Source organism: Triticum aestivum, chromosome 3A, assembly GCF_018294505.1.
Source record: "Triticum aestivum cultivar Chinese Spring chromosome 3A, IWGSC CS RefSeq v2.1, whole genome shotgun sequence".
In the NCBI taxonomy this organism is placed as follows: Eukaryota; Viridiplantae; Streptophyta; class Magnoliopsida; order Poales; family Poaceae; genus Triticum; species Triticum aestivum.
In genome coordinates, this window is record NC_057800.1 from 226,350,889 (window position 1) to 226,368,301 (window position 17,413).

At 42.9% G+C, this 17,413-nt stretch overlaps 1 long non-coding RNA gene across 1 annotated transcript; it reads right to left on the reverse strand.

Moving 5' to 3' along the window:
- Positions 1-4,129: 4,129 nt before the first annotated feature.
- On the reverse strand, positions 4,130-5,746 carry LOC123058271 (uncharacterized). Its single transcript, XR_006427114.1, has 3 exons — positions 5,065-5,746; positions 4,867-4,973; positions 4,130-4,462 (listed from the first exon to the last, which is right to left on the reverse strand). It is a non-coding gene; the product is annotated as an uncharacterized lncRNA (long non-coding RNA).
- Positions 5,747-17,413: the final 11,667 nt, after the last annotated feature.

The window sequence follows — 17,413 nt, forward strand, 5'->3', positions numbered from 1 at the left end:
TATGAACAATATTTGATTCTTCTCTGAAATCTTTTATGTATGATTAGTTATCTTTGCAAGTCTCTTCGAATTATCCGTTTGGTTTGTCCTACTAGATTGATCTTTCTTGCAATGGGAGAAGTGCTTAGCTTTGGGTTCAATCTTGCGGTGTCCTTTCCAAGTGACAGCAGGGACAGCAAGGCACGTATTGTATTGTGGTCATCGAGGATAAAAAGATGGGGTTTATATCATATTGCTTGAGTTTATCCCTCTACATCATGTCATCTTGCCTAATGCATTACTCTGTTCTTATGAACTTAATACTCTAGATGCATGCTGGATAGCGGTCGATGTATGGAGTAATAGTAGTAGATGCAGAATCGTTTCGGTCTACTTGTCGCGGACGTGATGCCTATATATATACATGATCATGCCTAGATATTCTCATAATTATGCACTTTTCTATCAATTGCTCGACAGTAATTTGTTCACCCACCGTAATACTTATCCTATTTTGAGAGAAGCCACTCGGTCCCCGGGTCTATATTTTATCATATAAGTTTCCAATCTATTTTATTTTGCAATCTTTATTTTCCTATCTATATCATAAAAATACCAAAAATATTTATCTTATTATTATTATTATCTCTATCAGATCTCACTCTCGTAAGTGACCGTGAAGGGATTGAGAACCCCTTTATCGTGTTGGTTGTGAGGTTCTTATTTTTTTTGTGTAGGTACGAGGGACTTGCGTGTAGTCTCCTACTGGATTGATACCTTGGTTCTCAAAAACTGAGGGAAATACTTACGCTAATTTGCTGCATCACCCTTTCCTCTTCAAGGGAAAACAAATGCAGTGCTCAAGAGGTAGTAAGAAGGATTTCTAGTGCCGTTGCCGGGGAGATCTACGCACAAGTCAAGACATAGCAAGTACCCATCACAAACTCTTCTCCCTTGCATTACATTATTTTCAATTTGCCTCTCGTTTTCCTCTCCCCCACTTCACCCTTGTCGTTTTATTCGCCCTCTTTTCCGTTCACCTCTTTTTTCCGCTTGCTTCTCGTGTGCTTGTGTTTTGGATTGTTTGTCACGATGGCTCAATATAATACTAAATTGTGCGACTTTTCCAATACCAATGATAATGATTTTATTAGCACTCCGATTGCTCCTCTTATCGATGCTGAATCTTGTGAGATTAATACTGCTTTGCTGAATCTTGTCATGAAAGATCCGTTTTCTGGCCTTCCTAATGAAGATGCTGCTACCCATCTAAACAACTTTGTTGATTTGTGTGGTATGCAAAAGAAGAAATATGTGGATAATGATATTGTTAAATTGAAGCTATTCCCGTTTTCTCTTAGAGATCGTGCTAAAACTTGGTTTTCATCTTTGCCTAAAAATAGTATTGATTCTTGGAACAAGTGCAAAGATGCTTTTATCTCTAAGTATTTTCCTCCCGCTAATATCATCTCCCTTAGAAACGATATTATGAACTTTAAGGAATTTATTAGTTCGCAAAAGAGTTTCAATGCTTTGATTGAAGAAAAATTGTCTAAAATTAATGAGTTGGCTAGGAGCATGGATAGAATTTCTCTTGATGTTGATTCTTTGAAACTTAGATCTATTCCACCTAAGCATGATATCAATGAGTCTCTCAAAGCCATGAGAATTTCCATTGATGAGTGCAAATAAAGAACCGCTAGGATGTGTGCTAAAAAAGATTGCTTTATAAAAGCTTGTTCTTCTAGTTTTGATGACAATAGGATGAGGATCTAAAAGTGATTGATGTGTCTCCTATTAAATCTTTGTTTTACAATATGAATCTTGATAATGATGGGACTGGAGATGAGTGAACTTTAATTAAAAGGCGTCCTGATGATTCAGAGTTTTTAGATCTTGATGGAAAAATTGGTAAAAGTGGGATTGGAGAGGTCAAAACTTTACATAGCAATGAAGCCACTATTTTGGATTTCAAGGAATTTAATTATGATAATTTCTCTTTGATAGATTGTATTTCCTTGTTGCAATCCGTGCTAAATTCTCCGCATGCTTATAATCAAAATAAAGCTTTTACCAAATATATCGTTAATGCTTTAATGCAATCTTATGAAGAAAAGCTTGAATTAGAAGTTTCTATCCCTAGAAAACTTCATGATGAATTGGAGCCTACTATTAAAATTAAAGATCATGAATGTTATGCTTTATGTGATTTGGGTGCTAGTGTTTCCATGATTCCAAAAACTTTGTGTGATGTGTTAGGTTTCCATGAATTTGATGATTGTTCTTTAAATTTGCATCTTGCGGATTCCACTATTAAGAAACCTATGGGAAGGATTAATGATGTTCTTATTGTTGCAAATAGGAATTATGTGCCCATAGATTTCATTGTTCTTGATATTGATTGCAATCCTACATGTCCCATTATTCTTGGTAGACCTTTCCTTAGAACGATTGGTGCAATTATTGATATGAAAGAAGGGAATATTAGATTCCAATTTCCGTTAAGGAAAGGCATGGAACACTTTCCTAGAAAGAAAATTAAATTACCTTATGAATCTATTATGAGAGCCACTTATGGATTTCATACCAAAGGTGATAATACCTAGATCTATTCTTGCTTTTATGCCTAGCTAGGGGCGTTAAACGATAGCGCTTGTTGGGAGGCAACCAAATTTTATTTTTGTTTCTTGCCTTTTGGTTCTGTTTAGTAATAAATAACTAGTAAAAATGCCCGTGCATTGCACCGGGCAATAAAAGGGGCACAACCTGCTTCATGTGTCATTGTGTAGCTTTTTTATGCCCAATTTTAACAAATGTCGATGATAAGATTAAACACGAAAATATCCTTATTTTGAATTACGTGCCCTCCTCTCTGTATGGCTGCAGCAAAGGAAAAATATTTTCTTATGCCTATATGCTACAATTTCAGATTAATTAGTCCCACCCTGCCCCTTTACATCATATCCTAGCAGCTTATATACGTTTGGAGTTGCCACAATCAATGAGCCAACAAAAGTTACGAAGAAAGACGTTATGCATCAAAAATCCATTGCCCGGAAGGTAGTTCACGACCAATCAAAGAGGAGAGGCACAAAATATATAAAATAGCAGCATGGATGCCCAGCCTAATGGACGGTTCCCAGCGGCAGGAGGTCGGGTGGTGGCGCTGCTCCAAAATCCATGGCGGGGTCTCTCCAAAGTAACGAAGGGAGAGAGATGATCTGAGCGAGAGAAAATCAGAGAGAAAAACGGCGGAAGGAAGGAAGAAAGGATGAAGGCGTGGCGTGGCAAGGACCTGCTGCCTGCTGGAGACGCGGCGGCGAGCGCACGGAGCATGGAAACCACCGGGACGCCGAGGTCCATGGCAAGGAGATATGGCCGAACTGGAGGGAGATGAGGCTCAGTTTGGAGACACAAAAGGTAGATGAGCTGACGGTAATAGTAGTATTTTATGCAGACTAAGGCATAGTCTAGTGGTTGGGAGGCGTTGATGCCTTTTCACCAACCCATGTTCAAGGCATCCCTAGACAAAGAATACATTAGATAGTTCCAGAAACACTAAATGAATGATGGCTTGTACAATCAAACAATGAAAGCTACATTTGCATCGAAGGAGGACTGTATTTTTCTTGATAGATCTAGACTTGAGTACTTTGTATAGCACAAACATGTGATCTCCAAATTGGCCACTTAGTTAATGAAAACACTAAATGACTAATATTGACAATATGAAAATACTTATACTCCCTCTATCCAGGTTTATAGGGCATGAGCGGATTTTTCACGTCCTCTACAATTTGACTAACAAAACTTTCTAGACATACTTTCGGTGGCATATAGCACATTGAGGACCTAAAAACCTGCGCATGCCCTACAAAACCCAGATGAAGGGAGTACAGATTATAGCTGCTACAAAAATAAAAAGGTCAAACAGATAATGTACTTCATGGAGAGAGATTAGTCATTACAACTAACATGCATGCATGGAGTCTAAGAATACACTGCTTAAGAGAAAATTTGAATATATGCAACATTTCTATGGCCTACACTATCACAAGGACTGCGAAAATACAGTGCTATATTATAAAGCATTTCATCAAGCATTCATGTTCAGGTGCTAAGTATTGTAAAATCACTTCTCGTCATGTATTCCTGTACATATGACATAAAATGCAGTAGCTAACAAAAGTCAAGACACAAAAAGAAGTTAAAAACTTCATCAGAATAGTTTGGGTACTCAATTGCTACCTTCTGATGACATCTGTGCCATTGTATGTTGAAATCACAAACTGACAATAATTACACAATATGTCCACTGAATAAGTAACTACAAGAACTGCCCATCCATACACCTCAAAAACTTTATTGACACCATCTAGAAGGCCTTCATGATCTGCATATTTCTTCCAATAGCCAAAGCTCAAAGGGGACTTCACAAGGAATGCATCATACACTTTTCATATTTTCACTATGTTGCTCTGAGCTGGAATACACAAAATTATGGCATTATCATAAAAAAAAATTATCATTAAAAATGCATTTTATTTTATTATCCAAAAAGATCAAATTTATATCTAGTGTTGTCCATTAAAACACGAATAAGGACAGATTGACAAGACTACAGTAGGACAACGATGAAACTACTACAGGGCACAAAGCCCATGAAGTCAAACAAAAAATATACTAAGATTGACCATCCATGCATAACAAAGATTGCCTAACTTTGTGGTCCACAAGATATAGATCAATTGCATATGACCAAAGGAATATGTAACACATGTGGGAACAAAAAGAGGATAAGCTGCTGAAAATTATGACACATCCATACAACAAGTTACAAAAAGGAGAACAATGCACTGTATGGTAAGGCAATAGTTTCATTTTCACCTCAGCAATTCTCTCTGTCTCTCAAATAAGTGCGGTCCAAGCATCGAAGTCAAAGAAATCCATGGTGACAACATACCATAATCTAGCCTCTTCCACTGAAGCCACATCTACAGAAGAGCAAGCAACATCATATTAGCAGCAAAGTAGCAGGCAGGCAACGAAATCATATAGAGAAGGCTTCTGCCCCGGCAGCATTACCATCCTTGTATGACTGCTCGGGGACCATGGGCTCAGCCATCTCGGCGGTGGCCTGGTAGCTTAGCCATCTTTGTGGCCTCCGCTGCCTGGTAGCCCGCCGCCTCGTGGAAGGTCCCGTTCAATGAGCATGCTCGGCCGGGTATGCGGATCCGTTGGCTGCCTACGCCTCGTCATACGGGGTGCCCCGGGGAGATGCGGGGCTGGCGGTGGGAGAACCTTGGCCGGGTCCCTGCCAGGACGGCCAGACCCACCCCCGTGGCGTCCAAGGGCAGCGGTGTGGGTGGGGGAAGCCCGGGTGGGTCACTGCCCAGACCCGCCCCCGCGTCAGCTCTTGCGTGCCCGTCGGGGTTCTCCATCCCCCCGTGCCCGTGAGCAGCGGTTCGGGCTGGTGTGGTGGAGGCCGGAGTGGGCGGAGGTATTGATCCGTTGGTCCTCGGCGCCCGGCAAGGCCTAGTACGCCGTCACGGCATGGCGACAAAGCGGCAGGGGAGGAAGCGCGTGGTGGCGGCCGCGGTGCCGTACCTGTAGGCATTGAGGAGGAGAGCCCGTGCTGGTGAACGGCCGGGGAAGAAGGTCGCGCCGCGTGGTGGCGGCGGCAGCGATGCCGTACCTGTAGGCATTGAGGAGGAGAGTTGTGCTGGTATTTCTTTTTGTAGGACTGCTCCCCGTGCGTCAGCCCAGCCCACGAACGATTTTTTTATCACGGGTTAATTACCTAAAAACTGTAGGGACCTGTGTGTAAAAGGGACTTGATGGTGAACACAAGGACGTGCGGACCCCAAATTAGTACCACCTCGTTTATATTAGATTTTGTTTATACAAATCGTAAAAGCGTATTATGACATGAGAAGAAAGCGTATTGTGACGATGAACCCACGAGTCAATCCGTGCGGCCCGTGCATTGCAACGGAGAAAAAAAACTCAAACCTTCAACTTAAAGGTATTTCTGTTATGAGCATGTATGTAAAACCGATCATTTTATCACGACCGATGTCTTCGCATCTGCCAACCATGCCTATTTTTTTATTTAGTACGACATCATTATTTTTTTAGAACGAATACGCAAGATGCGTTCGGCTTTAACTTAATAAAGCCCTCGAACAGGCAGCATCCAACATACAACACAATCTGAAAAGAAAGAAAATGAAAGAGGCTGAAGCCAAAGTTTAACATGCAACTGGCCTAGGCCTGAGAGAGATAAGGCAAAAGTCTTAACATGCCAACAACGGCAAAGAGAGGAGCGGTCATCGACTTCTAGTGGCATGCCGCAATCTGGATCAGTTGAATCCGCTCCATCACCTCCTGCATCCGCTGAGCATCCCGCCGTTGCCCCAACGGCATCCAAGTCTGGAGGAACATATCGCATTTCAAAACAATGTCAGCGAGGTGAGAGGGAAATTTATGTTCTATGGTGAATTTGTTTCTAGTTGAAAACTTAGGAGATTCACACGGTTAGTCAAAAATGCAATACATAAAAAAGAACATACACAATGTGTGAAGGCCCGTCGGGGCACACTGTTTCTGAATAAAGGCAGCTGCGGCTTGGCCTCGTGCTGTCTCGAAATATAAATTTGGAATAACGTCTATAACAACCGAGTCAACCAGACCTTTCCTTGGAACATGGAGTTTTCTTATCCCCGATTCTTTACTTTTTTTCATAAGTGCAACATGGCTGGGCATCTTAGGCTTCTCTTGCGTGAGTACCACATATGCTGAACTATAATGTTTGTTCCATATTATTTTTGCTGGTCATGTCATCATTCTTTAATTTGAAATGTGGTTGTTTAAAAACACTCACTTGAAATTTTATTAAATTTGCCAACCCAAAAGAAATTCAAACAAATAATTTGAATGGATCTTTGATCTATTTACATTGAGGGAATTCACATGGTGGTTCTAATTATAAATCATGAACATAGCCTCCCAATAATACTAGGTAGCTTAAAACAAATCATTTCATTCATTTGGAATTGACCATAACCCACTTTCAATTTAAACCTCTTAACTAAATAGTTGGAGCTATATTTATACAACAGTCTAAATATAAGTTCCACACGGAATAATTTATGTGGAGTTGGTACAACCCAAAATAAAATAGTTTTGAAGTTCTTTTTTAGACAAAGTTTTTAAGTTCTTATAAAACAGCATATACCTCACCGCTCTCTCCGTGTGTTTCTTTTTGGCCCAAGCAATGCATAGCAGCACACAACAACAACAATTTGCAGGCCCTCTTTCCTCAACCCATCACGAGCAGCAGCCTCCCTCACTGGAACCCTATCCCGATCCACAAATTCCTCTCGTCTCACTCGATCCCGTGTGCGCCGCCACACTCACACACTCACAGAGGTGAGGTGCCTTGCACCCGATACCCCATGCGGCCTCGCTGCACGACCTTGTCGTCGCACCACCCGGCGACCGGCCCGGCCACACATGCCGACGAACCCCGCCGGACCGCCGTTGGCCACGCTCTTCCTTTCCTCCTATCCTGCTATGCATGGCGTCACCATGCACGAGCTGCCGCCTCCGGCCATGGCAGCCATCGCCCAGCTGCGGCTCCCTCGCGCCCCTTGTGCATCTGGTCGCCCCTTCTTCTCCTCTCGCCGCCCAACGCCTGGTCACCCATGCCGCTCACCTCAACCACCTCTGATGCCCGCACTCACGCGCAAGGGTGCTCACCTCTCCACCGAGCGTCGGCCCTGCCGCACCGTCCGCCGCTGACGCCGAGGGAAGGGGAGGGGAGGGAGAGCACGCTCAAATTTTCCATCCAAATCTCGCGGAGGAATCCTCATGGCCGGCGGCGCAAGGCGAGCAAGTGGAGCTGGTGCAAGGCAAGGAGGAGGCCCACGGCGACGGAGCGGCTCGTTGTTGTGGTTGCCGGAGGTGCTGCACCAAAGGACGGGCGCAGCAGCACACTACCCGTGCGGAAGGAGGGGAGGCGCGAAAGGGCGAGGCACGCCGGTGAGGGAAGGAGAGGAGGTGCAAACGCCATGGAAGGTGCAGGCTCGCGTCGCGTGCAAGCTGGGAGACGGCGCAAAGCAGTTGCGGGGGAGAGGAGGGCGATGCGAGGGACGTGGATAGAGAAGAAGGAGCTGGCTGTGGCTGGAGTAGCGGCGCTTCGCGCGATGGCCAGTTTTTTTCCTTTTTACAAAACGAAACGTTCGGGATTGACTAAAACAGGGACTGCGGGTTAATAAAGAAAAAACATAAGGATTTTTTTTTGCAAAAATGCCGCAACAGTAAACCCGACAGACTCAACCCGTGCTTTATTATCATTATTATTAGGGAAAGAAAAGATTCATCTAGCCTCTGTTTAGATGTGATCTTATGCTTTTAGTTAGTGTTTGTGCCAAGTAGAACCTTTGGGAAGACTTGAAGAAAGTCTTCGCGATCTTGCTGTAAAAAACAGAAACTTTAGCGCTCATGAGATTTGCTGCCATTTGTTACTAGAGAGTGCGATTAGGTTGATTCTTTTTTCAGATGATTAATAGATAAATTACTCACGTCCAGCAATTTATTTCAAAAAAATTGGGGTTACAGAAGTATTCGAAACCTACAGATTATTACAGACTGTTCTGTTTTTGACAGATTCCGTTTTTCATGTGTTGTTTGCTTATTTTGATGAATCTATGGCTAGTATCGGAGGGTATGAACCATAGAGAAGTTGGAATACACTAGGTTTAACACCAATATAAATAAATAATAAGTTCATTACAGTACCTTAAGTGGTGGTTTATTTTCTTATACTAACGAAGCTCATGAGATTTTCAAGTTTTGGGTAAAGATTTGATGAATTATGGAATAAGGAGTGGAAAGAGCGTAAGCTTGGGGATGCCCAAGGCACCCCAAGGTAAAATTCAAGTACAACCAAAATCCTAAGCTTGGGGATGCCCCGGAAGGCATCCCCTCTTTCGTCTTCGTCCATCGGTAACTTTACTTGAGGCTATATTTTTATTCACCACATGATATGTGTTTTGCTTGAAGCGTCTTGTATGATTTGACTCTTTGCCTTTTAGTTTGCCACAATCATCCTTGCTGTACACACCTTTTGGGATATACACACATGAATTGGAATTTATTAGAATGCTCTATGTGCTTCACTTATATCTTTTGAGCTAGATAATTTTGCTCTAGTACTTCACTTATATCTTTTAGAGCACGGTGGTGGTTTTATTTTATAAAAATTATTGATCTCTCATGCTTCACTTATATTCATTTGAGAGTCTTTTAGAACAGCATGATAATTTGTTTTGGTTATAAAATTAGTCCAATATGATAGACATCCAAGATGGGTATAATAAAAACTATCATAAAAAGTGCATTGAATACTATGAGAAGTTTGATACTTGATAATTGTTTTGAGATATGAAGATGGTGATATTAGAGTCATGCTAGTTGAGTAGTTGTGAATTTGAGAAATACTTGTTCTAAAGTTTGTGATTCCCATAGCATGCACGTATGGTGAACCGTTATGTGATGAAGTTGAAGCATGATTTATTTATTGATTGTCTTCCTTATGAGTGGCGGTCGGGGAACGAGCGATGGTTTTTCATACCAATCTATCCCCCTAGGAGCATGCGCATAGTACTTTGTTTCGATAACTAATAGATTTTTGCAATAAGTATGTGAGTTCTTTATGACTAATGTTTTGTCCATGGATTATACACACTCTAACCCTTCCGCCATTCCTAGCCTCTCTAGTACCGCGCAACTTTAGCCGGTGCCTTAAACCCACCATATACCTTCCTCAAAACAGCCGCCATACCTACCTATTATGGCATTTCCATAGCCATTCCGAGATATATTGCCATGCAACTTTCCACCATTTTGTTTATTATGACACACTTCATCATTGTCATATTGCTTTGCATGATCATGTAGTTGACACCGTATTTGTGGCAAAGCCACCATTCATAATTCTTTCATACATGTCGCTCATGAGTCATTGCACATCCTGGTACACCGCCGGAGGCATTCAAGTAGAGTCATATTTTGTTCTAAGAATTGAGTTGTAATTTTTGAGTTGTAAGTAAATAAAGTTTGATGATCATCATTATTAGAGCATTGTCCCATGTAAGGAAAGCATGATGAAGACTATGATTCCCCCACAAGTCGGGATGAGACTCCGGACGAAAAATAAATAAATAAAAGAGAAAAAAGAGGCCATAAAAAAGAGAAAAGGCCCAAATAAAAAAAATGAGAGAAAAATAGAGAAGGGAGAATGTTACTATCCTTTTACCACACTCGTGCTTTCAAAGTAGCACCATGATCTTCATGATAGAGAGTCTCCTATGTTGTCACTTTCATATACTAGTGGTAATTTTACATTATAGAACTTGGCTTGTATATTCCAATGATGTGCTTCCTCAAAATGCCCTAAGTCTTCGTGAGCAAGCAAGTTGGATGCACACCCACTTAGTTTCTTTTTGTTAAGCTTTAATACACTTATAGCTCTAGTGCATCCATTGCATGGCAATCCCTACTCACTCATATTGATATCTATTGATGGGCATCTCCACAGCCCGTTCATACGCCTAGTTAATGTGAGACTATCTTCTCCTTTTTGTCTTCTCCACAACCACCATTCTATTCCACCTCTAGTGCTACATCCATGGCTAATGCTCATGCACTGCGTGAAGATTGAAAAAGTTTGAGAACATAGCTAGACTATATGATTTTGTAGGATAGCTTTCTTTGGCCATACTATTTTGAGAAGACATAATTTCTTTGTTAGTATGCTTGAAATATTATTATTTTTATGTCAATATTAAATTTTTGTCTTGAATCTTTCGGATCTGAACATTCATGCCACAATAAAGAAAATTACATTGAGAATTATGCTAGGTAGCATTCCACATCAAAAATTCTGTTTTCATCATTTACCTACTCGAGGACGAGCAGGAATTAAGCTTGGGGATGCTTGATACGTCTCCAATGTATCTATAATTTTTGATTGTTCCATGCTATTATATTATCTGTTTTAGATGTTTATGGGATTTATTATACACTTTTATATTATTTTTGGGACTAACCTACTAACCCAAGGCCCAATGCATATTGTTGTTTTTTTGCCTATTTTAGTGTTTTGCAGAAAAGGAATATCTAACGGAATCCAAACGGAATGAAACCTTCGAGAGAGTTATTTTTGGAACAAACGTGATCCAGGGGACTTGGAATGGACGTCAAGAAAGAAACAAGGGAGCCACGAGGCAGGGAGGCACGCCTGCCCCCTGGGCGCGCCCCCACCCTCATGGGCCCCTCGCAACTCCACCGACCAATTTCTTCCTCCTCTATATATCCATATACCCCAAAAACATCCAGGAGCACCACGAAACAGTATTTCCACCGCCGCAACCTTCTGTACCCAAGAGATCCCATCTTGGGGCCTCTTCCGGAGCTCCGCCGGAGGGGAAATCGATCACAGAGGGCTTCTACATCAACACCATAGCCTCTCCGATGATGTGTGAGTAGTTTACCACAGACCTTCGGGTCCATAGTTATTAGCTAGATGTCTTCTTCTCTCTCTTTGGATCTCAATACAATGTTCTCCTCGATCTTCTTGGAGGTCTATTCGATGTAACTCTTTTTGCGGTGTGTTTGTCGAGATCCGATGAATTGTGGGTTTATGATCAAGTTTATCTATGAACAATATTTGATTCTTCTCTGAAATCTTTTATGTATGATTAGTTATCTTTGCAAGTCTCTTCGAATTATTAGTTTGGTTTGGCCTACTAGATTGATCTTTCTTGCAATGGGAGAAGTGCTTAGCTTTGGGTTCAATCTTGCGGTGTCCTTTCCCAGTGACAGCAGGGGCAGCAAGGCATGTATTGTATTGTTGCCATCGAGGATAAAAAGATGGGGTTTACATCATATTGCTTGAGTTTATCCCTCTACATCATGTCATCTTGCCTAATGCGTTACTCTGTTCTTATGAACTTAATAATCTAGATGCATGCTGGAGAGCGGTCGATGTGTGGAGTAATAGTAGTAGATGCAGAATCATTTTGGTCTACTTGTCATGGACGTGATGCCTATATACATGATCATGCCTAGATTTTCTCATAACCATTCACTTCTCTATCAATTGCTCGACAGTAATTTGTTAGCCCACCATAGATTATGCTATCTTGTGAGAAGCCGCTAGTGAAACCTATGGCCCCCGGGTCTATTCTCCATTATATTATTTTCCTGTCAACTAGTTATTTCTGTCACCGTTTATTTTGCAATCTTTACTTTTCAATCTATACAACAAAAATACCAAAAATATTTATCTTATTATCTTTATCAGATCTCACTTTTGCAAGTGTCTGTGAAGGGACTGACAACCTCTTTGTCGCGTTGGTTGCAAGGTTGTTGATTATTTGTGTAGGTACGAGGGACTTGCGTGTAGTCTCCTACTAGATTGATACCTTGGTTCTCAAAAACTGAGGGAAATACTTATGCTACTTTGTTGCATCACCCTTTCCTCTTCAAGGGAAAACCAACGCATGCTCAAGAGGTAGCAGGCCGTAGGCGGTTAGGGCCCGCGGTGCTCCGCACTTTCCCTTTGGCTTCGCCTTGAAGCCAAGTTCGAGCGCGCCTTGGGCCCGGGGGCTACTGTCGGTGTTCTGGGACCAGGGGTGCCTAGACTTGCCTGCCTGTGGCCCAAAGCATGGCTCCACCAATGGCCTGGTACGACCCAGCTTCAGCAGCGACCACCCAAGACCCTCGCGAGGCAGACAACACCAAGACCTCCATGGTGGTGGTCTCACTAGGGCGGTTCCCGAGGAGCAGATATATCTATGCAAGGGGCATCTCGCGAGGTTCACGTGACATGAGCCATGACGACCAAGGCCAGGCGGGCGCCAGCGGGCGCAGTGTACTAGTTTCCTCTTTGGTGCTAAGGAGGCAAGCACAGGCACGGGGTCCCGAGGCATCACACAACGGTTTCCATATTGGTGCAACAAGACCAAGATCACCAGGACGGCAGGACGGAGGTCATCGCGGAGGCCATAGCAGCATCACCACCAGAGCCTTTGGCAGGCGAAGACCACCTTTTGTCAAGATAGCTTATACTAGTTGTCCCCCTTCAAACTTGGCCGTTGTGGGATCCCTTCCCTCCTAACATTTGGGGAGAGTTCCAAGGCCACTATAAATAGGACCTAGCCATCACCGTAGCAGGGGAGATCATTGAGATCATCCTCACACACATCGGCTCATCGAGCCCAAGAACACCTCACCTCCTGAGGTTGTTCATCCACTGTACTAGTTGATCCTCAGCCCCTCGAGGCAATCCACCACACACTGGAGTAGGGTATTACACCGCAAGGTGGCTCGAACTAGTATAAACCCCCGTGTCTCTTGTTCTTTGGGTCCGTCGAGCTAGGCCGAGGGATTGTTGAGCGAGCGAGCTAGGAAGAGAGTGTTCTTCGTACGCACCCGAGAGTTTTAACATCACAAGGGTTTGCCAGAACCCGTAATCCAACAAGGTGCATGTAGGACGCATGTACTCACGTCTCGTTCCCGGCCACACACACGTGGGTACACAGTGGAGTTCATTTCTGTACGAAAAGGCAGCCGACGTGATAATTTGACGTGTGTAGCGGTTGTTTACTCGAAGGAGGGTCGTGTACCACGCGTAGATGGAAAAAAGTTCGACTTGACGCGTTAGTATTAAATAAAGTTATATATTCCTCAATGGCACATACATAATATAAAACAAATGTCGTGGAGAAAATGGAAAAATCCGCTCCACTGTATACAACGTAGCCTGCCTGCCGGGGTTTGTCTCTCGTCACACCATCTCACACAAGGCGGCGGTGGCCTCTCTCTCTCACCGTTGGTCAGTGATCCGGCTGCATCCCGTCTACCGGCGGAAAGGGAGGATGCGCATCGTTTATCCGTTCGACGACGTTGAGGTAGCACGTCCTGATCCGCGGTACCCGCCGTTCTCTCTGACCAAGCTCCGGCGCGGCATGGCCTTCCCCACTTGCTTGTTGTCGTAGTATGGGCAGATCCCGGCCATCGGCGCCCTCCTAGTTTCATCCCGACGATCCTCAAGTACAGCTTCCTACGGCCTTGCTCCACTGCCCATCTTCCCACATTGCTTCATGTGGAAAATCCTGCGTGTGGATCTTCTTTAGTTGTTTGCTTTAAATGTATCTTGGCTGGCGTACTTTCCATCTTGCAATCTCGTCCTCAAACCATTTTTGATAAACCACCATGCTGCTATCTTTCCCTTATTACATGGAATAAGCTTCTTTTTTGTTGGTGTATGTGTCTTCAACTCGTGTTATTGGGAAGTAATTGTTTCCTTTCTACCTCCTTTTGCAAACATGGCTCTCCATTTCACCTCGTTGCTATTGCGACCTTTTGGTGTACTGAACAAATCACTTTTTTCTTAAGAGTGTTTTGTGCAGTTCCACCAAAATGTCACACGGGCAACATTTTTACATTTCTGTGGGACTGCAGAAAGGGAGATTGGTTTTGCTATCCTCCTCATCCAACTCCGCGCCTAATCTTCTCCAACAAGTAGTTAGTCCTAAAGAGAGATCGCAGAGGTGATCGGCTTCTATTTGTGTGTGTTATGTTTCATCATCTAGTTCCACTATTATTGTAATCACATAGACTGGATATCTTTGCAAACAAGGATGGTCAGCTCGATTTTAGTGGAGCTGCACAAAATGATCGGATTGTGATGTCCTCCATACACCTCTTTTTTTGGCTACGGAGCTGTGTGAAACTAGGTGCCAACCAATGAACACCGTGCCCAGGAAATGGAGCCATGCCTACGAATAACATCGATCAATTGTATATATTTTTCTTTATTTGTACACCTCCTCACAACTTTGTCTTCAGTTGTGATGTGAATATTGGCGCTAATCTGTGAACCATTGAGATGCATTAGCAGCCATGGTAGTTTCATTTGTATTTGATGGAATGTTGTAACGAGATAATCTTGAGGCAAGAGGACACATGAATCCTAAGTTGAAACCTTTTTTCCCGAGGGAACCAAAGTTATAACCTTCATAGCATCACAGTACAATTTCATTAAAATTATGCATACATATAAACAAATCCTGAAGAATTTATAGCAATGCCAGAAACAATTCAACTTCGTTTCGCAGACATGTGGAACATCCTTCATCCGGCTCCACCTACCATGCAGCAATATTGAGTGCACAATTGCAAGGAAAGATTCACCCCGGTCGTTGTGCCGCAGTAGTAATGACTAGTGAGCAGTCAAATCACAGAGCCCCACCTTCACCATAGTAAGTTGCTCGGACGAAGCAACCATCATTTCTCTATTCATTGAATCCGCTGGTACTCCCATATTCCCAGAGTAATAAGTTGCTCGGGCGAAGCAAGCATCACTTCACCTTTCCCATAGTAAGTACTAGTACCTCCTTTTTTACTCTAGAAATAACCACATACGAATATTGGGCGGTAGCAGCACAGCAACTGAATCAAAAATCGAAACCAACCAATGAACTACTACTAATGGTGAGCGTTTGCTAGTATCATGTACTCCGTTTGTCAAAGTATATAGGGCTTAATGCGTTTTTCGAGACTAAATTTGGCCCTGTTTGGATCCATGGGTTAGAGTTAGTTTGAGCTAGTTGGGGCTCAGATAGCCCTAAAGTATCCAAGCATGAGGGTTAAATTGGAGCAAGTTGCACCGAACGCACCAAAAAAAACTATCCCACCCAAGAGGTGCTAATTGGAGATAGTTCTCATTGGGCCCACTGAAAAATCACTTTTCTCTATCCATCAACTGCATTTATTGTCAATCTAACCCTGTCACCCAAACACCTCTTTGGCAGCAGTTAGTTCAGGGTTAGTCATGAGTTAGTCTAACCTCTAGCTAAGTTAGAGTATCCAAACAGGAGCAGTATAGGACATGCAAGTTGCTCAAAGCATACAATCAAATTCGTACATGAAAGGATCTTTTTTTTGAAAACGGAATGTGAAAGGATCTTCGAATGATATAATTTTCAAATTATATAAAATCTTATCAATAGTCAAAGGAATCCTCGAAGAATACATTAGGCCCTATATAAAATCTTATCAATAGTCAAAACCAAGTGTTACTACTACACCAAACAAGTTTAAAACGAGAAACTGGACCCACTCACGGTACATCACGCCTGTGTCGTTTGGTCCATCAGTCAAAGCGCTTCCTCTTCTCGGCATAACAATAGAGTACAACAATTTTTTTAGAATGCTCTTGGCATCTCGCTAACATGTGATGAGTTAACCGACCTTAATAGACGGCAAAAACGCCAGCCCGCCGCACTTTGAGAGAGACGAGGAGCGAGAAGTGATACGGGCTGCCGGATTACTAGAGCTAGGGGTCACACGGAGGCCAATAAATATGGTGATAGCATGGGTTAGCCATGTAGTATGATGTAACTACACAGGGCTGCCATGTTTCGTACTCTTTCGGTCTACTGTGGAGAAGATTGGTTGATTTTATATCGCTGGATAATATAAAATATTATGAGTGCAGATGCTCCACCACGAGGTTCCTTGCTCCTTCTCGGTCGTCGGGCATGCATGTAATGCTATTAATTCGCAAATAAACATTCTTGTTTCTTGACATATCAACCAATACGAGATGTGGGCGTGCATGTTTTCAATGACTCGAGACTACCAAACACGACGTGCAGTGGTTAGTTCATTGCATGCAATGCTACTAATTAGCAAATACACATTAAGGGGCCGTTTGGTTCTAGGCCTAACCATGCCACACTTTTCCATACAATGTTGCCGGACTTGCCTAAGGTTAGGGCCTGTTTGGTTCTAGGCCTAGCCTTGCCACACTTTGCCATACATTTTTGCCAAGGTTGCCTAAGGTTAGTTCATCAAAATGAGAGCCACAAGTTGGCAAGCCTAAGGTAATCTTGCCTTATTTTTTGTGTGTATGCCATGTGGGGTCCAAGTGTGGCTTGACTAAGGTGTGGCTTGAACCAAACACTCAGTTCATAGATTCTATCCTCATAGATTTCCGATGACCGAGAAGGAGCAAGGAACCTCGCGGTAGAGCGTCTTCACTCATAATATTTTATATTACTCCCTCCGTCCAGGTGAATAAGTCATCTTTGGTTGTGCATCGAGACCAAGAAGGAGGGAAAAACAAGAGAACTTTTGCCACAACTAACCTTATGCAAAGTGTGGCTGCCATAAAAAGTGTGGCTATGGCCACCACAAGTGCAGCAAGATTTGGCAAAAAATTGAGCCTATGACATGTGGACCATATAACTAGAGAAGTGTGGCAATGAACCAAACACATGTCTAAGATGTTGTGGCATGACTAAGGTTAGACGTGGCAACCTTAGGCTGGGAACCAAACATGCCCTATGTTCTTCCACTT